This window comes from Ambystoma mexicanum, chromosome 1q (assembly GCF_040938575.1).
Source record: "Ambystoma mexicanum isolate Mex_15411 chromosome 1q, UKY_AmexF1_1, whole genome shotgun sequence".
Lineage (NCBI taxonomy): Eukaryota > Metazoa > Chordata > Amphibia > Caudata > Ambystomatidae > Ambystoma > Ambystoma mexicanum.
In genome coordinates, this window is record NC_090922.1 from 615,939,362 (window position 1) to 615,960,364 (window position 21,003).

General features: G+C 43.7%; 1 protein-coding gene across 2 annotated transcripts in view; it reads left to right on the forward strand.

Annotated features, from left to right (window-relative positions):
• RASAL2 (RAS protein activator like 2) overlaps positions 1–21,003 on the forward strand; it is a 1,332,618-nt gene that overhangs the window by 99,618 nt on the left and 1,211,997 nt on the right. The window contains exon 2 of one of the 2 annotated variants that reach the window (XM_069641162.1): positions 1,935–2,030. The exons of the other annotated variant lie outside the window; for it this stretch is intronic. The gene's annotated coding sequence lies outside the window, so the exon portion shown is untranslated. The remainder of the gene's footprint in view (positions 1–1,934; positions 2,031–21,003) is intronic. 2 annotated transcript variants of the gene reach the window in all.

The following is a 21,003-nucleotide window of genomic DNA, read 5'->3' on the forward strand; positions in this document are numbered from 1 at the left end:
AAATTCACAAGAGCCCTGCATAAAATTCGCTATGAATTTAGATCATCAAAAAATAGCCTTTTTAGATCTAGAGATCTACAAAACACCTTCTGGCAATTTAAACACCACTCTATATAAGAAGCCAACAGACAAGAACACATTGCTGTCGTTTAAAAGTTTCCATCCTCAATCATTGCGAGAAAATCTTTTTTTTTGGTAAATTTTTGCGCATTGGACGCAACTGTTCAACAAAGGAAGATTTCCACAGCAATAGTAACAATTTGTACCAAAGATTGGAAGAACGGGGATACCCACCGTACATCATTCGACGATCAATGAAAAGGGCATGTAACACTAATAGAAACCAGTGCTTGGAAAAACAATGTAGAGTCCATGTGGACAAAATCACATGCGTTTCTACCTATTCCCCCATCAGCAACGACCTTCGACGTTGCATTTTGAAAAACTGGCCCTTGATTCAAAAGGAAGACTTTGCTCTGCAAAAACCACGCTTTGCATTTAAACGTATGCCCAATTTACGTGATAAATTAGTAAACACGTACAAAGTTTCAAAGACACCTTCCACCCGGAAACAGACAACATTATGGCACCTCCCACCAGTCAGTGGACATTTCAAATGCGAAAACTGCTCAGTATGTCGCTTGACAAAAAATCTAAAATCCCTTAATCTAAACTGTTTGATTTGGCATTTAAAGAGCTTTGCGAACTGCAACACACCATGGGCAATTTATGCCATCACATGCCCCTGCGGGCTAATATATATCGGCAAGACAAAGAGACCCATTAAGCAGAGGATCTGCGAACATCGCTCGTGCGTTAAAAACTCAGTGCCTGATTAAATCATTAGTAGCCCTTTTCGTCACAGCTAAACACACTGCCGAAGACATTGAGTGGTTTATAATTCAAACTGTGCCAGCCCACCTTCGTGGGGGAGACAGAGACCGTAAGTTAAGACAACTAGAACAGAAATGGATTTATGAATGGAGTCTGTTTTTGCATAAGTGAGCCATTAAAGATTTCTTGGATCCTATATATATTTTTGTCCCCTTTTTGTAGGGGCACTCAGTCATTTTTGTTACCAAATTGCCCTGCAAAAATTAGACTGCTGACTATATATCTGTGATACAAATGACAAGATGCAACCTTGAAAAAGTATGATGGAATTCTCTGTCACACCTCCAGCTATCACGCACAACCTTGGTGAAATTGTTTGAACATACTCTTCAGTTATCCTTCCCACCGAAATATTTGAATTTTTTACACTCTTAAATTGATTCGATTTCCACTTTAGTAGAAATAGTTCAATTGCCATTTTTGCCGTGACTATCATAGATGTCACAATATCCACATGAAAGACACAAACATGTTTAAAAAGAATGCAATAGCAGAGAGCAATATGGCCTAAATATTATGCTCATTTGGGCCTTGACATGGCTCCAATACAAGATCTATCAGCCATATCCGCCATGTTTCTTTCCAAGATGGCGCACGCACTGTATCACGTTGCTATCTTAGTCACGGTCTAGTTTCCCTGTATGCTTGTGTAGTTACATATGGCAACCATAATCGGAGGCTGCCGTGAGAAATCGACAGCGTGCGAGCGAGAGAGTCACTATTAAGAACACACTAAAGAGGTAAGCGTACGAACGTCCGCTCTGGGAAATAAACATTCAGACAGGTTGCAACGCCACTATTTTCGGGCTGTTCATTCTGAGCATTTACTATCTAGAGACTGGATGTACGGCAGACTCCCTAACTGTTGGGCTTGACACGTGTATAAGTCCAGATTGGGCTTTTCAACATTAAACACAGTGTTATCCCTATGATATGAAATTACAGAGTAATGATTACGCAACACGCATTAAGTTGCATTCAAAGTTAAGAGTAACTTGTAAATATGAGCACCTAAGGCTTATCTTATATTTCCCTTTTAGTTTCAACAACTGTGAGAATCCACAGTCCGGACAATTCAATTTGGTCTACACGTTCACCTGATTTGAGGCCACACACGTTAATGAAGTAATCAAAAGGTTAGTGAGAATGGTTGCATGTGCACACTCAGAGATATGACACTCCCATTTGGGTTTTAATTATGTTACCAACACGTTGTTTTCGTTTTGGTTTTTAGATTACCAGAAGTGAAGGGTCAACCAATGAACTTTTTTCTGACATCCAATTCTTGGTGTTACTATATAACGTCCTGAAGACGGTTCAGCGCACATCTTATAGTATTTTAAGTTGGCTATAGAGTGCTTTGCTCTCAAGAACTGCTGCTAGTACCCAGAAACACATATTTTTCTGTGTCGACAGAGCCAAGGACAAGTTAATGATGAATCAAGGACATATGAAATAGCAATATGTCTACCTCACACCCTTACTAACCTCACGACATAGTTAAAATATGATGATTGTGTTTATTGTGGTTGGTTGAAAATATTGACTTTCACAAAGTTTTTTTATCTGATGTTGTGTAAACAAAATGCATTTTTGTCTTTTTGTTAAAAATGTTTGACTGTTTTTACGTTTACAAATTAAAATGTTTATCTCTATTCTTCCTGTCCTGATCTATTGACTGACATGAATGATAGCACTTGTTGCAACTAGACACACCTAGGACGTGTGTAGGTGGGTAGCTGTTTTCAGCGGCATTTTCTTTATATATTGGATTACAGTTGGGGTAATTACATTGGCAGCCACACATCTAGTATTTGGGTGGTTTTATTTGATTCCCTTCTCTACCCGCCCTTCCCTCATCTGAATTCCTTCCTTGACCAGTTTTCCTGTGTTGTTTGCCTCTTTTTCCATACTGGATTTCCTTACCTCATTCACCCTACTTTTCTTCCCTTCCTTGCGTTATTGGGTTAATTTCTCCTTCTGATCATTCTTTCCACTCTTACTTTCCACCACCACTTTTTTGTTCTTATTGGAATAATTTCCTTACTCACCTTGCTTCCATCCATTTCTTAATGTATCTGATTCCCTTTGTTCTTTAACCTACTACTGTAATCGGATTTCCCCCCTTTCTAATCTTTCTTCACTCATCTGGTTTTCTTCCCTGCCTTGTTGGGTTATCTTCCCTCTGTTGCGCCCTCCCATGTGCTTTCTTTATTGGAGCTACTTTGCTGCCTTGTATTCCTTCCATTATTGGGCTTTCTTGCTTCCCAATTCACTCTTACCATCGCGTTTCCTTTGTTTCGCATAACTGTCTTCTCTGCTCTCTTTTTCTCCCGTTTTCTTTTTGATTACAAAGATTTAATATTGCCTCAAATTATTCTTCCCTGCCTCTAGTTGATGAAAAAGTTGTTAAATCAGAGACATTGCGAACTCTGTGCAGACTGCTAAAGGCGAAGGAATGGATGACCATTGTGTTGTGGATTTTGCGCTGAGTTTTGTTTTCAAGGCAAATTCCTGCTAGTCTAGTAGACCGAATGTGGTAGTCTTCTTTTTAAACCTATATTTATTGAATTGTTCAATTTAGAAGAGGAAAATAGGCAATGTACCAAATCAAACAGCAAACCATAATGAGGCAGAGGTATAGCTGAGAGGTAGCGCCACCCATTATCATTAGTGGTGCATGCACAATTAATGAGACAAAAGGGAAAATGAATAAAGGGGTCCAAACGGCGAAATAATTTGTAGCTATACAAAGCAAATGTGCACAGGACCTGCCTCGAGATGGCGTCCAGTCTTTCCAATAATGTCTCTTATTTACAATAACAAAAACTATTTCCACATTGGTGGGGAATGTGTGGACTGTAATAATTCGAAATCACTAAGTTTACAAAGGGACCCCATATGCACTGATACTTAGTTAACGAGTCAGAAAGGGTGGCATAATCTTTTCCATAGCACAAATATGCCACATTTTTGCCCACACCATGTTAAGGGAGCGAGCCTCCATCTTTCTCCAATATTGAGCAATGCTTAACTTGGCTGCAATAAGCATACTGAATTGGGGGCCCTTATAGTAAAGACCTCTTGGTCGTCTACATCCCCCATCAAAACCACCAGGGGGCCCAAGGGGATTTGAATACCCACAATTTGATGGATTAAGGTAATAACCACTGCCCAGTAAGGCTTAATAACAGGGCAATACCCTCAAAAATGGGCCATGGATCCGACCTTCACACACACACACACCCTCCAGCAATGAGGGGATACAAGGGGATACAAGTGAATACATAGTATGCAAGCGGTGTGAGATACCACTGGTGTAGAATAGGTATTTTCCAATATAGTGGTACCTGTGGATGCCCTAGAGGCCCTCTTCCAGATAGTTTCCTATGATGTGTATGGAATTGTGCAACCCAAATCCTTCTCCCAGTTTCTTATGTACGTCTCGGTCTCCTCTCCCGTTTCCATGACCAGTAGCTTATATATATTGGAGACATTATGTCAGGAAAGATTAAGAGATACCAATTTCTCAAAAGGCATTTGGTCCCTAACTCCCCCACCCATAGTTTTGGGGTGGGGCACCCAGCGTCTAAGCTGTACATAATGGAACCTCTCTGCCTTTGGTAGTGTAAAGGTCATCTTTCACTGTTCAAAAGTGATGGGGGATCTTTCCATCATATAGGTGACCCAGGTCCTGTAGTCCACCGTCCAGCCAGTGAAAGAAATCTCTACCACTCAGACCAGGGGTGAACAAAGGGTTATGAAAGACGGGCGTCGGCGGTGAAGGATAGGTGGTGAGTCAGTATTTATGATTTGCCCTGTCCCAGTAGGTTAACTTGGTCAGAGTGGAGGATAGAAACGACTGCCAAGGGGGCCGGTACTCGGATGAGAGCCAAGGCAGAGAAGCCAAGGGAATGGCGAGACACGCCTGCTCGAACTCCACCCAGCGCTTAGTCAGCTGAGCATCAGAGAAATCGAATATAAACGATATATGGGCAGCCAACAGGTACTGGTGTATTTTAGGAACCGCGAGAGCCAGAAAAGGGTAAAGTAATTAAGGTAGTACATGGATTGTAATGGCCGTGCACCTACTGAACCAGGATATCTCGGAATGTTTCCATCGCTCCAGGTCTTGGTACAGATCACACAACAGAGCCAGATAGTTGTGTTGAAAGAGGGTAGCATGTGAGTGGGTAAGATAGATTTTCAGATATTTAAGCTTATCTTCCTCCCATCTAAATGGGTAACCACTAAGGAATTGAGGTCTGCTCGGGGCATGAGGATATTATTGACTTAGCATAATGAGTACCCACAGACCTCAGGAAAGACATCCAACTCCTAGTAATCGCTGGCAGAGTGGACACGGGATCGGCCATCATGAAAATAATATAGTCAGCGTAAAGGGCTACGTTTTGTGTAGGTCTAACTCCAGTAATTAAAGGGGTTACCTCCTACACTTGTGGCCAGGGGTTCGAGAGCTAAAGTGAATAGAAGTGGTGATTAGGGGCAACCGTGGTGTGTGCCTTGATGAATGGGGATCCGGATGGAGAGTTTACGGTTCATTTTTAATGGATGCAGATGGACATGCGACATTTGCAAAAATAAGTTTCAGGAAATTGGGGCCGAAACCAAAAGCTTGCTTCAATCCAGTTAAGTAGGACCAGCTAATGCTATTGAAACTTTAATTGTGACAAGAGGGCCATTGGAATGTTCTAACTAAACCAACCCATTGTATTAATCCCCCTCTGAATGTTATCCTGAGCCTTGCAGTCAAGGATGAAACCGGATTGGTCCGTTCCCAACAGCTTAGGAAGCAAAGGGACAAGGCGGCAAGCTAAGACCTTAGAATAGATGCACGCATCATAATTCAGGACCAAGCAGTCTTTTGGGTCCTTTCTGGGCTTACGCAAAAGAGCGGTGAGAACCTGCCATAGTAGAGATCACAGAGCCGGTCACTGAATAATTTACTAAAATGGCCGAGTGAGTGGTGGCACTAACTGGGCTTCACATTCCTTGTAGAAAGCTATGGCGAACCCGTCAGGGCCAGGTGATTTGCCAAAAGGAAGAGCCTGGATAGCTTGTACAACTTCCTCCTCCTCGATCGGACGCTCAAGCTGCTGCTCATCTTCCTCCATACGTACGAGGAGAGACAAGTGTTATAATTATTGTTGTTGTTGCTTGGTGTCGAACGTCTCAGCCTGAAAAAGGGAGGTATAATAATCAGTGAGAATGTTAAGCTTAGTTTCCTCATCAGAATTGAGTTCACCCCTGGGATCCCTGAGACACCTAATATAATTCCTAGTTTGGAGACGGCGCAATTTTCATGCCACAACCCTATTAGCCTTATTACTCCTCGAGTAATATTGTTTAGTACGCAAGAGAGACTTGGTTGCCACCCCTGTGAGTAGAGTCTCCAGCTCTCCTGTTGTGTTCCTCAACGGATGGTAGGTCCTCTGTGAGCTTGTTCACTTATTTTCCTGTTCCAAAGCTTGAACCCGTGCCTCAACAGTAAAAATATGCATATGCAATAGCTTGCGACGTGTAGCGGATAAAGTAATAAAATCACCCCTAATTATGTTTTTTCATGCTTCCCATACTGAACCCAGAGAGACCTCCCCTATTTCATTTAGCTGAAAATACTGAATAATATGGTACCTCGATAGAAAAGTGGCCACCATCACCACCCCGACAAATTCCATTATAGAATGCGTCCGGCTTGCCATGTCAGAAACCTTTATTTAAAAAAACTACTGTACCAACAGGTAAAAGGAGTCAGTCTGGGGGCCACATTCGTCCCAGATGTGGAAAATGTCTGTATGGCGCAATATGAAGAGAAGAAAAAGTTTTACCATCTAGCATTAACACTAGTATGATGATCTAACAACTATCAATAACAATCTAATAGAGGTCCCGTGTTAAGTGTGAGACAATTACTGTTTCCCACACTCATCACAGAACCACACCTCTATCATCAAGATGGAAGCCAATTATTGTTCTGGCAATAATTAGTGTCCCAACAAAGTTGTTTGTCTTTTAAACAATATACAATTGTTTTATGCTAAGTACAAGGGATTACCCTATTACTTTTTTAAGCCACAATGTTTTTCCATTAATATAAAATTAAAATTTGATTGAATTATATGTTGTACAGTCTTTAATGAAGTTCGACTGTAAGCTGTTGATATACTGACTAACTACCTCTGTTGTCTCGCAATATGAAGCGAACCACGTAAATGACAACAACAGCCCCTTCAAGACTAAGATCAAACTATGGTGACGTTATATAGACGACGTCTTGTTAATCTGGACAGATACGAAAGAAGATCTCATTACCTTCCATCAGTGGCTTAATAAACGCAATGACCATTTCTGTTTCACTATTGAATGGGATTACCAAGCCGTGGATTTCCTAGACTTGCATATCTACAGGTCAGGCAACGGTTTTAAAGCAGAACTGTTTAGAAAACCAACAGACCGAAACAGTTTACTACACTTCTCAAGTTACCACCCCGAAGGCTTAAAGTACAACCTGTCTTATGGACAGTTCCTCAGGTTTAGAAGAAACTGTTCGGAAAATGAAAAATACGAAGTACATGCCAACAACTTACAGTCCAGGTTGTCCTACAGAGGCTACCCGAAAAAAATCCATCAAGATGGCGAGAAAGAGAGCGGAAAACACAGATCCCGAGATTTGTCTTACACCAAAGAACAAAACACCAATGAATCATCTGATAGTATGTGTTACCACATACAGTCCCCTTAGCAACCTTACAAAAGACACCATCAACAGAAACTGGCACTTAATCAAAAATGAGGGGACCCCAGACAAGAAACCGATTTTTGCATTTAAGAAAAACAAAAATCTGGGAGCTACTTTAGTGGATACTTACTTAGAACCTACCAAAGAACCGAACACATTGTGGAATCTACCCCCGGTAGTAGGACACTTTAGGTGTGGGAAATTTGTGGCATGTCAATACACTGTACCCACCAAAATGTTCACACACAATGATTTCAATTGGACTCTCAAAAGCCACACGAATTTTAACAGCAAGTACGTTCTATGTATCATCAGGTGCCCTTGCAACCTAATTTTACATTGGAAAAACCATCAGACCCATCAAACAGCGCATCTCCGAACATCGGCCTTGCATAAAGAGCAAAACGCCAGACAAGCCGTTGGTTGAGCATTATACCCAAATGGGACACTCCAACGAAGACATGATCTGGACAGTCATAGAACTGACTCCACAGAAAAGAGGAGGTGACATTAATAAATCTATAACTAAATAAAAATAATGGTGGGTGCATAGACTCCACGCGGTTAAGAACAGGCTCAACATCACAGTTGAGTGGAGACATTTCTGGAATTAGTGATTATGGCAATCGCAAGCTTGTGTCCACGAACCGGACTAAGAGCACCTCTCAACAGATTCTATAATACAACAATGAATTAATTGTCGTGTCTATGTGCACACATACAAATGTATGCCTGTGAATACATGCTCGCAAAACATCTGGAGCACACAGTATAGATTACCAATAATGTACTGACCAACTGTTGAGAAATTCACAATGTGAACACACATTTTGGCTACCACAATCATATGATTTTATACCTAGAAATATGTGAAAAACAACAATTACACAACTTGATATGTTTTAATTTTGCTTTACATCCGCCTTTATATAACTTTTTGTTTTACTACATGAAGCGAAACGGGTCAATTGTTTCTCTCTAACGATAATGTACTGTGACTGAAACCTGTAACCTCTAGCAAGATGCATGGCCTGTAACTTCATAGAAAGAGAAACAGCGTAAGAGTGACCTACATTAGTTTATTATTTTTTGCTGTTTAACCTAGTGTTTAGAGAGTGCCTGTGAGCACACATTTATCAGGACCAACTGTGTAACAAACTACGTGAATGCATATACTCTAATTGCATTTCTAGGTCTATGTCGTACAATTCTGATTTGATCACTCTGCTGTGTACTTTAAGTGTATTGACACAACTGGTATATTCTAATATTGACCAACAACATACACCACGGAAAACAATCATGCCTCTGAACACTAGGCCATGATCTAGATGCTTAGAATGATCCGCGGATATACATATACATATTTTTTGACATTTGTCCCTTTTACAGCAAACGATAGCTTCGATTTCACACCAGGGATTATATGCAGAGACATTCGCTGAGAAGCTCTGGAACTAACTACCCGGCTAGAAAGCATTTTGGGCGTACCAACGTGCTGTTCAGCAAGGCGGAGCTTGCCACACACCCCTGTTGGGGCCCCCCACACGGCAGCTCCCCGTTGGCCGCCAACACAGCCTCACTCCCCTGAGGGCGGGGTTACCTCGGCTTCGCAATGGCCACGGTTTGACTTGACTGAGTGATTGCCTTGGCAACTCTGTCGTCGTCCATTCAGCGCTGAAGCTGCACACATGGACTCGGGCCTCTGCAGGCTGTAGACGACTTTCGCTCGCATACAGAGCATTTGACCAAGTAAGTCCAGTGCGTGTTTGTCAACATATGACGGGGTGACGTTTCATTGTGCGGTGTGTACTTTTTTCAATTGTGGACCAAGCTTCCTCAGTGAATAGATCCCGGACGGCACCAACAGAGTCCCCCGTCATGCATTTCCCTGAAGCCAGCGATGCTAGGTCGAATTAACGCTGTACTGCACAAATATGGTCCCGCATGCTTCTCCACTACACAGACACACACCAGACTAATACGGGCAACGCCTCGAAACTAACTAGGCAAGCGAAACAGGCGTACAGCATACAGTTTTTGCTCTAAGCCAACTTCAGGACCAGAAGGGCTTTTTACAAATACACAGACACAGCCCACAAGACTTGACACAGCATTCTTATTTATTTCTAATATGTCAGCATAGAGGCACAAAGTGTGCAGCATACACTCCAAGGCCAGATCAGGATTAGAGGGGAAATATGCCTTCCACTGATGCACACATACAGTCCACAAGACTTGAAACGGCATTCTTACTTTTCCTAGATGCTTGAGCGGGTGTGCACAGTGTTTAGCACTTTCTTGAAGCCCACCTAGTGCCCCAAGTGCCTCATATAGCCACAGAGTTCCATGTAACTTTGAACCAGCGGTTATGGGAAAAACACCGACATTTTTGGTGTTCTTGTCTCTTTTCCCTAGCTAGAATACATTTCCGCCTGGCAATAAATCGCAGTCTTCCTGCCGATACCAGGATTAAATGCATGGTACTAGGGTCTGAAGCCCCCTAAGGTAAGATTTGTTTTACCAGACCCATTATTCTCTGACAGAGACTCTTTGGACACGGATACAATCACCTATTCCAAGTCCTGATGAAGGCCAACCGCAAACAAGCTCCAATAAGTAGCCTTACCTGGCCAAAACCCAATAGTGTCGACGACTTCTTCATAAAACTCAGTGTCCATCTCTTACACTGTCTTTCGTTCACCAGAATATGTTCTGTTCTGTGTCTCGCATGTCATTTGTAAAAAACAATTATGTCGATTAACAAAAGATAAACATGTTTTTTGCTTATTTAAATCCATTTTATTTGATTGGGTTGTACTTACCTGTATTATATATAACATTGTAAATAGCCAAGTGTCCTGGGGTTTTGTTTATGTCTCACATGCAGGAAAAATTGCTTGTATTTAATAAATAAGTCAAGGCAAAAGACTTAGTTGACCCTGAAGAAATTCAAATTTGCATATTTTTTTCTGTGTAGGAGTACATCTGAGAATGTGCATGTGATCTTTCACCCTGATTATTTTGGTTTATTTAAAAAATATACGCCCACCTGGGCTATCGGGGCCTAGCCAGGTGCCCCTTCTTTTGAATCTACATGCAGAAGAGGCCACGAGGTGCGATTTCTCACCAGATCCACTACAGCATAAAAATCACCCCCACAAAATAATCCACCACCCGCAAACTGGGCTATAGTCTGAAAAAGACAGTTAAAAAAGGAGCATTGATCATCATTGGGGCCATAGACAGGGGGGAGGAAATGAGGGATCCCCCCCACATCCCTAAAAAACCCAGATATTGCCCCTCCTTATCTCCAAGTGCCTGTCTCTTAAAGTATGTTTTCGAATCAGCAGTATTGCTACACCCCCTGTTTAGTGCCTCCAGTAGCAACAAATTGGCAAGGAAGCCTACGAGAGGTCTGATGCCATTCATCAGATTGCTTCAGATGGGTTTCCTGCAAGAGAATCACATTGGGATCGCAGTGAGCATGACAATGAAGTAATGCATTCCTCTTTAAAAGGAGAATTAAGCAAGCCTTTGTGTGTGCGGGCAAACAATCTTAACAGTCTCATGTGTCACAAAGGAACATTTGAGACTGTTAACCTTAGGAATCATATCCAGCAGCAAAGATCCCCCATATTGTGTCCAAAAGTAGATCTCCACCAAAAATCGGAGTACCCACCACCCCTTCTGAGGGGAGATCAACAGCAAAGGGCCTCTCTGAAGGACCTCACTCTAACAGCAAGTAGTACCCCACAGTGAACAATCCCCAACCCCAGTGTTGCATTCATGTACAGTCTCCTCTTCCAAAAGAACTGAGTATGTAACTGTTGAACAAGTGAGACTGAAAAAAGAAAAAACAGCCAGGGCAAACGTATGGAAAAAGCCAACATGTCTAGTGCGGCCCCAAACGGGACTAGAGAACTATGGTAATCTAGACCAAAGTGTAGAAATGTAACCTGTGTTATTCAAGGGGGGATGTAGCTCGCAGAGCAAGTGATGGGAGTGCCCGGTGCTAACGGAGATCAGATCAGTTAAGAATAGGAGGGTATCTTCACCAAATGTCAGGATAGTAAGCATTGTCCAGGCCCCACCAAAATCTACTAACGCAGACAAATGAGACCCTAATGAAGGTGCCCACCACAGCTAGATGCGACAACAAAAGAAAAGCAGCCAAGTTTTCAAGTGGAGGCTCTCCTCCTGCCGTTTGTCTCGGGAGGATAGCTCGGGGTTAACGTGCTTGCCTTGGAAGCAAGACGACATGCAGCAACAAAAGTTCGAGCCCCGGGTCCGCGCTTAGAAACCTCTGGGTTTTAAGCGCGTTATAAATAACCTATAATGTCATGTCATGTTGCTAAAGAGATTCCTGCTGTTTTAGCCTCTGTCTGTCAGGGCCTGTAGGCTTGCATGCCCATCGAGGATGATACGCGACGCCCCCATGCTGTCGGGGCCTTCTTCTGAACAGAAGGTAGTACCAAGCATAGTGGAGGCGTCTTCCAGCAAGGAGACTTGACATGGAACATATTGGTAGTCAAAGAAGAGTTTGAAGGGAACCCCCCCCCCCCCCCCCCCCATCTGTATACAATGTAATGGTCACACAGCCAATCAGTGACTGGGCGCATCGCTCGCTTCTTGTGTAAAGTGAGCTGGGCCACATCTCCTACAAAGCACGGTTCTGGTCTACTAGAAGAACTGGAATCAGAATATGTACTTTACATGACTGCAGCTCCCAAAGTATTGAGCTGTGCTCATAGTTAATGGAAGACAGAACCGGAATATGCACTTCTCAGCATTCATTTGCCACAATGAACAGTGCTGCTCGATCAAATGCTTCGGCTCAGAAATATGCACTTTTGTGCCGTTCATGAGACCATGATGCTGGAATCCATGCAGAAAGAAATGGCATCGCTCCCTCACCATGCACTTTGCTAGCCCAGTGTAAAAGCTATGTGGAACGTCTAATGTTGTGGTGTGTCCTCCACACTCATCTAGGCAAGGTGCATACATACTTTATGGTGAAAATCATCCATGCTTCCTTTCAATTCCATTTTTGGCGTTTTTTCACTTGCACCATTATCTATTTCTCTCCATGCTACATGGAGGTAATTTAGGCCAATGAAGGAGAGCATTGAGAGAAAACGCACACGTACCTAGATTTAAGTGAACCTCAAGGACAATTGGGGGGGGGGGGGCAATGTTTTAGGAAGTGGTTTTAGGGAGACGTGGGATACATGAGAGAAAATCGCTCAATTTGAAGACCACTTTTGTAACATTAGCAATTCATAATATCAATGAGGTAGTGTTTATTATGCCACATGTGGCTCTGTGTGGAGTCTCCATACTGTAAGGCAGAGAGCATTCTGTGGCCGTTTAGTCCTACTGGATGAGGACCTCTGTACTGGGCTGGGAGCCTGCAGTGGTATGTAGTTCTGCTAGGGCACCTGCCCTAGAAAGGATGGGGTGCTACTATGCCTTTGGGTTCTAGCGCTATATAAGAAAGTGACAACCTAACCTAGCATTTTAATATGCGTAGTCTGGGGGGATCCGCTATACTGCGTGGGGAAAGTGCATTCTGGGACATGTAGCCATTTTGAGGAGGGCTCGGAACTGAGGATGACTGTTTTTTTTTTTAAAGGTAGTCTTATGGAGTGTTTGTACTAAGTGATGTTAAGTGCATTCTGGAGCATCATGTAGTCCTCTGCTCTGTGTAAAGAAAGAGGGGGGTACTTTATTGGCACTGCAGTTCTGCAGGCACTTGATTCATGTGCGTTATTTGACGTGTAGTCTTGTGTGTTGTGAGACATCTGAACTGTGTGAGGTACATGTCCTTTAGAAGCATCTATATTAAGGTATGCTGTCTTGTATGTGGCATGCAGTCTTCGGCGTGCATGTTAAGTCACAGCAGTCTGGGATGCATTGCCTGTGATTATCTGCACCATGAAAAGCAACGTGCTGCACCTGAAAGTGTAGCTCTGTGGGGTCTGAAGTCGATTTGCAGTCGGTGTTCATTAAATTGCGTCTAAATTGATAGAGAATGTATTTTGGAATGTGCATGTCCGTAGTGTAATTTGCACGGGGTGAGGCAAATCTGATCGTTGACTCACATCTGTGTGAACGAACCTACACGATGGAAGACCCAATTTAGGCCAGTGGGGCCATAAGTAATATGTGGAACATACTGCATTCTGGGACATATAATCCTGTTGCAATATTAGTACTGAGTGATAGTTATTTAGCGGCGTGCATTCGGGCATGTGTTTGGAGTACCTGGGCATGGTGGCAAAATGGATTGGCCCGTTATGGGAGTATCTTGGCGGATTAACTACTTCACAGAAAGCACGGTAAGTGAATGAATCGACATCGAGTTGGAGTAGTGGCTTCACGATGCATTAAAAGAATTGTGAAAGGTCAGACCAAACGAGTAAAGGAGTAATTCTGATGTACGGGAGGGAATGGCAGAAATGAAGGCCAAGTGGAACCTAAGCTTAGGCAGCTAGTGTCCATCTGTGATCAACATCTACCTACTTGGAGATCCCGTCAGTATGTAATTGTGGCTTCTGTTGCCCAGGACCCATCACTTCTAAATTTCTGGTGGGCCATGTAAGCCCGATTTGATCCTCTAGGTTTCCTTCCGCCTACTGTATATAGTTCGGTTTTTAGCTGCCTCCATCTGAAGGGACATGTCTTTATTCTGAATCCAATTCTGATCTCTCCGGTCATGTGAAAAAGAAATGAGTATTGCGATGTGTCACGGCTCTGAAAGCAGCAGTGTATTTTTGTACTTCCTCTGCCCAACTGATCGCTGTTGTTTTCAAGGCTTTCTTTGTCAAAATGTCAACCGTGGGAGCACTTTGCCTTGTTGCCTCAAGTGTTTTGTCACAAGCTGCGCGGTCGTGGCTCTTGGAACGCTGCTTGGGGCCTCTGCACCAAGATAGTTATAAAATAAGCTATTTTGGAATATGACGGCAGTTGGACAACTTTTTTTAACGATATACTCATTTTTTTGTTTTTCCGACTTTGAACACCGATTCTCGTAGGTTTTGACTGCTTTTAGTAAAGAGCTCACAACATTCCGATTCGATCTGAGTTTATTGCAATGACCACAGCTAGCCAGCAAGACCCTTCCCTGTACCTCAGCAGTGTTCTGCATAGCCCAATATATATGCCACTCTTGTATTTCGACCTGCTACAGTTTCAGCAACATCATTGTTTTGTTTGGCTGTTACAAATGTTGCAATGACTCGTGAATGGTCTACCGCAAACAGAATTGTGTTCATTTGCCTTACCCAAATCACTGAGCACATATCATGATTTCGGAGTCATTCCAGACTTGAGTTTACTTTTTGACCAGTCCTATTCTTGTACATCGTGTTCAAGGTTCGTCCTAATAGAACTCTCTACAAGTAAAGTATCTCGACCCATCCCCCTAGGCCCTCCCTTGCTCAGACCACCGTCTACCTAATGGTTCACTCTCAAATAGAATCTGGGGCACTGGTTGTTTAGCACCAGCATTGTTTTCACTTGCATGCAAATGTTGCAATCGGTGCTTTGAACATTCAATTTTGTCACATTTTGGTAGCAAAGGAAGATGGGCCCATGTATTCTCCTTCTACTGCTGAATGTGTGGTATCATAGATTGGGTGCTATGCAGTGCCTTGAGTGGCAAGGGAAAACAAGCCAGGGAACATCAAGGGGGCCTGGCCTAACGGCAGGAGTCGCCTGTCAGCTTGTTAGGCCACGGCCCCTAGACAAGCCTCGGCATAATGGGCTACAGGCACCCCTGACAGGCATCCCTTTGCAGATATCAGCACCCTCTCCTCCTGTGGGAGAGGGTGCTGATCTCTTGATCTATCAACTAAAGGATGCCTGGCGGTGGACAGCGCCAAATGTTTTCAGCCTTAATGGTGGCACTGCCCGTTGCCATGCATTGCCTGGCATGCGGCCGCAGCACCATTAAGGTTGAAAAGGTGAGGCTGCGGGAAGCCGAGGCATTTTTTCCTAAAGGCTGATTCTCCCGCAAATGAGCGGGAGCTTCAGGCTTTAGGAAAAAAAGGTCTTGACTGCCTGCAGCCTCGTCCCTTCTTAAATAATGCCCATATGGGACGACCCTGAGCCTCTTTGCCACCACTCCATTCATCCGGGCCTGTTTCCAGCACTCTCCTCTTATCTCCAGGCTGTGATGTCAATGGCTGGTGAGTGGCACCAATAGTACTACCACCCATCCAAATGAACCTAACTCGTCCCTTGTCGTGGGGAAAATTGTTTACATCATCTGCTGACAATGCTGCGATCACCACCTCAAAGAATGAATGTATGAACTGCTTATTCGTCCTACCCACCACCATAACTTCTTTGTAAATGCCATGCCATGAGGTCCATGCACCACCTCCAAAGATGCATGCCCCTGTGGAACATAATCTCCTTTTATGAATCCATGGTGTGAATTCTCCTCTGTCCCATTGCCAATATTCTAATTGGTCATTTCTCCATTACACTTGCTTACCAACTCTTTTACCTTTTTTCTTGCTTGCTGCATATCAGACCATCCATAGTCCTAGTTGACTATGCTACTATATCCTTTGGGAATCTATTGGCGATCAAAATAAGTTCAGCTAGCAGCTGATCCCACGTTCCCTTATTTGCTCAAGTGGACCATGTATTTTACCCCATAGATGCACCACAATTGGGTAAGGAGTGGCAATATCTTTCCTAGTGAGAAAATCGTTGCCCACACATCTCAGCTTTGCTAGTCCCAAAACCCAACAATAAACCATTCGAGCACCATTTTGCTTGGCTCCAGCTCTCCTCAGAAATGCGTGACCGTTATTCCAAACCACCCTCATGTTATGCATGTTCCGTTGGAAGGAAGCAAGAAATCGTAAGGATAGCACTCCTCTAATTTCACGAAAGTTAGATGGACAAGAACATACCTCCTAAAACAACCGTGAATTCCATCTACCAATTCTTTGGACCTCCTCATTTCCCTACGGCTGTCACTTTCGCCACACCTGTTCTGAAAGAACCGCCGATAAACCCTTTTGCATCAATGCTGTATTCTGCTAAACTTGCTGCATATAAACGGCCTCACCTACATTTGCTGGTTTATGGCTGATGAGACTGTACCTGATAGCAGTCCATCCGAGGACCTGGGCCTAACCTCACTAACTCGCCCCTACCCTACTTGTCAGTTTTTGGTTTTGCAATCCTTATTCACTGCCAGCCCTCTCACGATTACTCCCGCCAGCTGGAACCCTCCTGCCACCCCATTGCAATTGGAAGCAGGAACCAACCTGCTGATCCTGAATGGCCTCATAAAAAGCCAATGAGAATATTGCTGACGCAAATACTGAGCTGCAAACTCCCTAAAGGCTTTTTATTGATGCAGCACAGTACCATCGAAAGTCTTGGTAAACTCCTCCAAACCTTCACGGTTTTCATCAGCAAGTCAAACCGTTTATGTTCAGTCCAGACGTTGCTCCTCCAATGGACCTAGAGAAGGGATGTCCCATAGGTATTATGCATAGAGCAAACTTCTGTTTCGCCAGAAATACTTGCAGGTGATGGGCCTTGACTTTCCTGGGCAGTTGACATTGCCTGACAGACCACTTGTATGCCCCAATCTTGTCGCTGGGCAGTCTACAACATCCTGCCTCAAAGTCAATCTCGATGCCAAAAAACAGCGAGCAAATGGTCAGTGACATTATCTAACCATACACCAGAGCAACACCCACCTCATTCATAATCCAGAAAAAGAACACCCAGAAACTGTGCACAGTTGAATGTGCATGACCTGGCCAGCAACAGGAAATTGGCCAGGTAATGTGACCCATCTTTGGTCCTAATCATCCACTCCAGAAAAGTACTGGAAGATTCGAAGTAGAAGCAGGATATTGAACAGCTCATTGGCTTGCATTTGTCAAAGAAGAAACGCCCATTGAAATTGAAACCCAAGAGCCTAAAATCACTGGGGTTCACAGAAGGAGCTTGAACAGCTTTTAAAATTTTCCTTAGCCACCAGAGATGCCCTGCCTGTTCTCAAAGTCCCCAACGTGGAATTTAAAGAAGCACTTCTCAAATAGCAAAACAACGATTAGTGTCAATTTCAAAATTCACTGATGCGCCCAATTTCAAAATTCACTGATGCGCCCTTAAAGAAAGACTCATTGTTGATAAGGCAGAACACACTGGCTCCTTGATGGTCACTAACAAAGGGGAACAACGTTATGGAAGTGGTGAGGGGAGAATGAGCAAAAGGACCTGCCACGCTCACCAATGTCCTCTCCTTCTCAATCTTTTCCTGCAAAAGGACCTGCCACGCTCACCAATGTCCTCTCCTTCTCAATCTTTTCCTGACCTGCACTTGGGTTGGCATTTAAGGAGATCTGCTTCTTTGGGACCAAAAACCCATTGCTTGGATCCTGAAGCCCGACTGAAGACGCTGCCTCATAAATTGGGCAACATTTACACCTTGGTTACCCCTTAACCAGCAGTCCAAAACTTTGAGCGTAATTTGAGATAAGGGCTTTGATCCTGATGTCCCCATGTGGCTCCCCCTTTTACTGGCCCTTATGGAGCTCCTCCTCCTTGCCTTTTTTGTAGCATTTACATTCTGGGTGGAATGGAAGTCCACAGAAAGAGAAGAAGTGCTTACATTTTGCAACTGGCTCAATAAATATAAACATAAACAGACTCTGCTGCAAGTTTTCTTGTCATAAGTTAAGATCGGAGGACTTTCCAAAACCACAGACATGTACACAAGAAAGCCTTTCATCCAGTTCATCAGCATCTGGTCAGTGCTGGTTTCCAAAATGTACTGCACCTCTTCTTGAGATCCGTTTTGTAATCAACGTCCAAAACGTCATCAACACACTTCCCCTTCATTGTTTTCTCCTTGGTCTCCTCTGACAAATGCCAAGACACTATACTGGGGCAAAGAGAATAGGCTGGATGCTAGACGTTAAGGGGTCTCCTTGCAACACTGACTCAATGGAGGGAGCTACATCTGGTGGTATAACAATTGGGGGAGATTGCAGGGCCTCTTTTTCAGGATTCCCCTCCACCACCTTTCTTCACCATCCTTATCTGATTGCACACCCTCGTTTCTCTGCACCCCTGTCACCGTGCTGAGCTCCCTTGAGGCCACAGTCACCCACCCATTCCCTTGAGCCTCGGGTAATTCATTCACATCACTACCTTCATATGCAGCCCCCTCTTGAACATTCCCTAAAAAAAATACTGGTTATCGGTTGATGTACCAGTCTTCGGGAGCGCAACGCTTGCTGTGTAAACAATGAAGGATGTGCGAAGTCCAAGGGAGCATGGATAATTGGTTGGCAGGGAAATTCTGACCACCTAGCAGTTGAGGCAATAAGGCACCCAATGTATTATTTAATACCCCACCAAACCCCATTATTCAACCATCTAACATCGTATTTGATTGTTGCTAGTTAAAGGCAGGGGGCCAGGCGTAAGTATGGGTGCCCCTTGGCTCAAAGGCCCTGTTGACAGGGCTTGAATTTACCCTTGTGTGGGCCCTAAGGCAGGAGCAGCAGACAACTGGATCTGGGAAGGGACTGCTGATTTCACTGTGTCTGGTGACATAAGCACAGCACTTGTCATGACTGGGGTGAGGGCCAGGTCTGCTGACCCCTATGACAACATTGGCGACAGAGCAGGGAAATCTTCCAAATCCACAATGCCCCTTTTCCTCTTCCCAGTAGCCCCACTTCTCAAAGCCTTCTTTGCTACCAGAGGGGCAGCCCGGGTCCGTGGGGCCTTCTTGGCCCTCTTGGGTACTGCAGGAAAGTTCCCCTTTGATTTACTCCTACCATTCTAGTGTGCCGAACCACCAAGACCGACAGCAACTGCTCTTCTCCCCTTCATCTTCGTTCTTCGCCAGTTTGTTCTTCCATCGTAATTATTAAATTTGGACATTACTGCATCAATACCCTAGACCCACACCAACCCCAGCAGCTTACCAAGGAGATCAGCTAAAATGTGTGGCATTGCAAACGAAATCTTTTTTATCAAGAAAAATGCAGCTAACTGCAATACTCCACAATCACGAAACCACTTAATCGAAATGTGTAACCTATCAAACACAAAACACTAATTGCCTATGATGGTAGCGTAATGGCAAAGTTGAGTACAATTAAATTTACAGTGCACACGCTTACATTTTACAAAAAAGAAAAGAAAGTTGCTGTTTTTGCAAACAAGTTTACTCTGCCCCACTGCTAAGAAATAACCCACGCGGTCACCAAACTACAAAGTGCCACCACTTTCCTCCCGCCATCCCGCTTCAGCTTCCTGTACCTCATTTATGCAACAGAGAAGCCATCATACCACGTCAGACCGTCACCTGCCGCCTTCCAGAAGCCAAGAATGAATAGTAGTCCTGTGAAAGTGCCAGCTGGTGAGTGAAGCACCTGGCAGTATGGAATGCAGAAGAACCGGAAGAAAAAAGGATACCAGTGGAGGCGGAGGGGGGACCGAACTCTGCAAATGTATTCATGGTGTAAGTGTTTGTCCCACCCAAATTTAAGATGTTGCATCTCTCATATCCCCTGTGAGAGGTTAACACCAGCTCTTGCAGCCCCCTTCCAGTCTCGCCCATCGGCTGCTATTACCAGCCCCTGGCTATGGGACAGGCAAACCAACATTGTAGCTATGTAATGGGGTTGGAGGGGCTGATTGCAGTCTCCCATTTTAAGGTGCCACACTTTCCATTATCAATAGTCTGGTAATGGCAGGCACGCCGTAGGTGGTCAATCAGTTTGGATTGTTGCTGGGTGTTAACACATTTTATGCACAAGAAAGGCTTGGATCACTGTCCTGTTGATCATTTCAGGTTTGGTTTTGAATCAGTCTGCATCTGTCAAGGTTGATTGTATCTTTAATTTCAATTATACATTTCTCTTGCGTTGGTATATCTCTTAAAGTCTTTCCATTATAAAAGAGTTTTTGAAATTTGAGCACATTAGATTTTTCAAATGATAAGTTGATTGGAAAAACGTTTGCTCTAATTTACACCAAATGTTCTAGGCGGCAACATCAGAGGAAAGTGTCTTCATCTGAAACTGTTTCTGTAAATTCATCAGGTCACTTCATATGAAACTGCATTTTGCATCAACCTTTCAGAATATTCGTGTAGCCTTCTACTGCTTTGGAGTGAGAGATAGTGAAACGGGCGTTGGTGAATGTAGTGCGAGTTGACAAATGGTTTGCTATTGATTGGAGTGAGCACATTTTTGAAGGCCCCTCAATTTGAAGATTGCATTTGACACTGCATGTATATTTGAGAACTAAACCAGTTATATTTGTACAGAGAATGATACAAAAGGGGAAGC